Here is a 5,457-nt window from a genome sequence, read left to right as displayed (position 1 = left end):
GTGCCGGCCCGGGCCCCGCCGCTCTCCCTCGGCAACAACTTCTCGGGGAGCCGGAGCGGCGGCAGCAGCAGCACCGCCGGGTTTCCGGCGGCTCCGGCGCTGCCAGCGAGGAGGCGGGGATGCCCCCGCCGCCGGCCCCGGCCCCGCCGCCGCCTGGCCCGGCCCCCCCGCCTGGCCCGGCCCCGGCCCCCCCCCGCCGCCGACGGGGGGTGGGATCCCCCGGGACGGGCTGGGACCGAGCCCAGGGGAGGGGGACGAACGGGGTCCCTGCGGTCAGACGGCGGCTACGGGTTGGGACGTGGACACTGGGGTGGGCAGAATAACCAGGAATGACAGGATAACCGGAGCGGGACGTGGAGTTTGGAGTAGGAGAGATCCCCCGGGGTCGGATAGGGTCACCAGGGATCCGGCAAAACCCCCGTGATGGGACAATGTCTGTGAAATCGGAGGATCCCCGAAATCGGAGGATCCCTGAAATCGGAGGATCCCTGAAATCAGAAGGCCCCCTGTATCTGTCAGAGACCCCAGGGTCCAATAGGATCCCCAGGATTAGGCAGGGTCCCCGGGGGTCCGATACAGTCCCTGGGGTCGGGCAGGGTCCCCAGGGATCAGGCTAGACTCCGTAGTAGGAGAGTCCCGGAAATCAGCAGGTCCCAAAAGTCAGGGGGCTCCCTGGTGTCTCACAAGATCCTCTGGGATCAGAGAGGGTCCCATGAGATCAGACCAGCCCCCTGTAGTAAGACAGTGCCTGAAATCAGAGAGTCCTCATGGTCAGGCAGGGTCCCGGGGGTGAGGCAGGGTCCGGGGTGGCACAGTGTCCCTGGGGCTGGGCTCAGGTCAGACCCCAGGAGCAGCAGGACAGGGCGCAGGGTGGATGGAGAGAGGTGAGGGATGCTCCATGGAGCAACATCCAGGGCTCAGGTCTGTGTAGCCACGTGGCTCCCTCAGCCACAGCAGTGGCTCCTGGCCATGGGGTGGTCTCTGGACAGTGGATTTTGGCAGAGGGGTGATGCCCCAAGGAAAACAGCTGGGGAATGGTCTTTAGTAGCAGAAGTGGTTAACACTAGTCTTGCTCAGAGCTATTGTTCTCCACTGGTATTCAGCTTTGCAGAATATTCTTCTGCAGCTATTTCAGGCCTGCTGGAGGGCTCATGTACCCAACAGCCTGCCTGGTTTTTCTTCTAATTATTTCAGTCAGTCTAAAAAAAGACATTACCTCCCTCTGCAAACCTTGCCTCAATTGTTCTCAGCACAGAAAATAAGAAGGAAAGGAGAATAAAAGTCTGACACTCTATCTCCAGGTTAAATGCTCTTCTGCATAGGTATGGCAAGTGCTGAGAGGAAAAACAGGAGGCAGCTTCTGCTAACCAGAGGTGGAAGGGATAGCAGAGCATCCATCAGGGCAGGCTACCCCCATCCTGCAGGGCCAGGGGTTAATGGAGGAGCTGGGAATCACCCTGGGACACACCAGGACTTGAAATGAGAAATCCTGGTACTGTCAAGGCACGTTGACAGGAGAATGATTGCTGTGTCAGCAGAAAGACATCTCACATGGGAGGGAGCAGCTAATAGCTGTGCTGTGATGAATCTGGGTTTTGACAAGAGGCTGAGGCACCAAATGCACTCGGAAAAGCCAAGGGAGGACAGACAGGGTCTAACTGGTTGTAACTGGTGTGAGCAGGGAGAGAACGTCAAGAGGGAGGATGCGCTGTGCTGACCACCATGGTCAGGGTGTTGCCCAAGCACTGCATTTGCCCTCCCTCTCCTCTGACCTGCAGGATTTTGGGGTAGGACCCTCCTGTTTGCTGCATTTGCACAGGGCTGCAAGAGCAGCAGGGGCTGAGCCAGGACTGGAGCTCCTAAGAGAAACTACACACAAATAATTATTAGTGATAATTAGCAAAAGCACACTGATGACATCTCCTTCCTATCAGCTCAGCTCAGTTTGGCAAAGGCTCTGGTCTCTCCAAGACAATCCCCATGTTGTATAAACACCTTCTGTGCCTTCCCTGCTCCTCCTCCATGGCCAAGAGCCAAATTAGGCAAAGAAAATGCTGCCACAAGCATCAGTGATGGCACAGAGGGGCCTGGCCAGTGGCCAGGGATTTGACAGCATCCTTCAGGTCCCTTCTTTACCTGGCACAACAGGCATCTCTGAAAGATATGTCAAGAAAATTGTGAGTGGCCATCAGCATTCAGAGCTGTCACCAAGCCAGCGTTAGCTCTCTGTTGCCTAACACCAGGTGGGAGCTGGTTTTAAAACATATTTTCTTTGTTTAATTTCCTGAGCCATCAAAATGGGATCTTGGGTGGGAAGTGGGATCATCCCAGCTCGCCCACAGCCTTCTCAGTGGGTATATGAGAGCAAGACAGGGCGCCAAGTTTAGCTCCAGAATGGTGCCAGACATCACAAAATAAACTATTGAAAAAATATTATATTTTAGCCAGGCTTTTAAAGGAACCAAAACCCCCCAAATTACCGGAACTGTTGTTCAGTATTCTCTGTTTTCCTGGCAGGGCTGGGGGAGGTGAGGGGAAGCCTCTGGCTGTACAGATAGGGTGGGAGCTGTGGTTCCAACTCTCCTGGAAAATTTTAATCGGTCAAAAAGTGAAGAATATTTTTAGCATGCCGTCAACGTGCATGTGAGGACGTGTGTGCTGTGGGAGCATGCGGTGCAGAGGCCACATCCCTGTGATTTATCAGCTATCCTCACCCTTGCAGGCAGACCTGGAGAGGCCCACTCTGACCCCCTCCAGCATTGCAGGGGAACCTGTCGTTTACAAGAGGATGTTCAGTTTACAACAACAGGGAGGGTGGTCCAAAAATGCTGCAGGGAGAGGTGTTGGGCACGTGTCTGCAGCCAGGACAGGCGGCCCTGTTGTCTTCTGCATTGATAAGAGATGGCGAAATGCTGCTGCAGCAAAGTGAAATGGAGTCACGAGTGACACCAGGGAGGGTGGGATGGTGAGTCATGAACTGGGGAAGTTTCTTTGCAAGGGGACCCATGAGTTATGCTGCTCTGTGCCTCAATGGCTGCATTTGGGGTCTTGCAAAACTTGGGGTGCAGGATGTAGAGGAGTTCCAGCAAGGTGGGTGTCAGGAGCTCTGGCTGCAGAGATACAGCTTCCCCAAAGTCACTCAGGGATGAGACAGGACTGGGATGGGTGGGGAGTCCCTCCTGCCCTCCCAAACGTGGACAAACCAGTCTCTCCAGCCACAGACACCACATTAGAGAGCTGTGGTCGCCCTCGTGTCTACCTGCCATCCTTTCCCTGCTCCAGGCAGGGACCTCTGTCTCCTGCATCCAACCCAAGGTACCCCGTGACCAGGGTCAGCCACTCCACCTGCTCTCGCCTTGGTTTTCCTCCACTTCAAATGGCAATAACCCATCTCCGGGGTGCTCTGAAGCCCAGTTCATTAGTGCCTGGCTTTGTTAATTGCTTTGAGCAGGGCTGGACAGACAGAGACTCATTATGGCAATTGCCCTGTTATCTGATCAGCATGGGGAGGGAGGAGGTGAACATGCCTGTGAGACTGGAAGCCAGTGCTGGGCTCAGTGAGGCCACAGGGCTCCGGAGCTGGAGGAGAAATCCTCAACCCCTTCATATGCATGGTGAATTAATGGGGATGTTCTTAATTTAATCTGCTTGGCTGGGGCTAAAACAAAGAGGCCCAGAGAAAGTGCTGGATCTGAATGGGTGCACAAAGGTAGGGCTCAATTCAGACTGGTGATGCCAAGTAGAGCCTGTGGCATCTTCTCAGACTGCACCATGGCTGAGGGGCTAAATCAGTTCTCAGGTGGACTGCAGTGTGCTACCTGTGCTAGACAAGAAGCATCTGGAGCTGGCATGGAAGAAGGTTTCTCTTCATTACCAGCTTTCTGGGCTTAAATCTTGTGTTTTATGGACAAGCCATGTGAAAGGACGATGCTTCCAGCCACATTCCCTGCTGCAGTGGGGCAGTTGGGGTTATCACACCTGGTCTGAGGTTTGGCCAGTAACTCCTGACCTGCCAAAATCCTGCTTTTACCTGTTTTTCTCTTGGCTGATACCAGTCCAAGCTTCTGCCCAAATCAAACCTGGGCTTTCCAGCTACTCATGCTCCCTGTTTTAGTTACATGTCTGGAAGAGAAGACCCAGCTATCTGCCAAAGCCATCAGCTTGCAAGCACTCACAGGAACTCGTGTGCTCTCCCTGCTGATCTTGCTGGTTTTGTCAGAAAAAGCAGTCCTGGCTGCAGAGGACGTCTGGTGCTCACAGGAGGGACAAAGCAGTCCTCCTTACTTACAGGTAGGTAAGGAGGTCACTTTCTGGGGGAAAATGGGGGAGGTGAGTGGTTTAAATTATCTTAAAACCAGCAGCGAGTGGAAGGAATGTGGCCAAGCTCTGTGGCACAATGACAAGTGGGCAAGAGTGATGCTGCTTTGTGCTCTCTTCTTCCTTTCTGTTTTAACTCAGCACGAGCAGTAAGCCCTAATGAAAGACAGCAAGTGCAGGCTGGAAGAGGTGACTGATGATGCCAGAACATCACTGTTGGTGCCCAGCTGATGGCCACGGTTCGTGCACAGGTAGGAAAGGTGGGAAGGAGTGAAGCACCTGGTGGATGAGGGCTCAGGATGACACTCCTGCTCCATTGCTGCACGGGGTGAATGGGAGCAGTGTGGGGCTGGAATAGGGCTGGAATAGGGCTGGAATAGGACAGTCCATGCTGTTCTTAGTCCCCAGATGTTTTGAAGCCAGGGCTGTGCCCCACATCCTGCAGGCAAAACCCAATCCTTGTGTAAATGACTTGGAGCAGCTTCCCACATCCCTCATCTCATCATCCTGTGCCTGGGGCAGTTGCCTCTGGGCTTTCCCAACAGCTCTGCACTGTTCCTGGCCTTCACTGACATCTCCACCAATGACAAAATATGCCAAAAATAACCCCTGCTCTCCGGCAGGAAGGTGGGATATAAACACACTGACTGTTTGTTAGTGTTAGTCCTTGCCAGGCTTTCAAACTGGACTGAATTTGGGGGGATCACTTCCTGCTCCACAGTCCTGACCTCCCACTGCCTCCCTACTCTGCCTAAGCATGGGAGCTCTCCAAAACATCTCTAACTGTGCATGCCACTTTGAGAAGGTGAAGCTGCAGCCCCAGAGGTTCTGGAGGGATTTTTCTAGATGATTTAAGGTAAGGCAGCCTCTCTGGGTGCATTGCAGCCACCAGCTTTCCTGCATGCAATGCAGCATTGAGGTCCTCCTGGAGCTGCTGAGATATATAAAAATATTTTATATATATATGATAATGTCCTCAGAACTTGATTTTGTTTGCTGTGACAAGAAACAAACCCTCAGAGAAGTGTACCTGTAGCACTGATGACCCCCGGTTCCTGCTTTATGCACTCTTGCTCTCAGGGCTATCCTTGGCCATCCTGGTTCTGATCCCTACCTGCCACCCTGCCTGGTTCCTGAGCA

This window comes from Vidua chalybeata, chromosome 13, assembly GCF_026979565.1.
Source record: "Vidua chalybeata isolate OUT-0048 chromosome 13, bVidCha1 merged haplotype, whole genome shotgun sequence".
Taxonomy (NCBI): domain Eukaryota; kingdom Metazoa; phylum Chordata; class Aves; order Passeriformes; family Viduidae; genus Vidua; species Vidua chalybeata.
Note: the sequence above shows the minus strand (reverse complement) of the source record.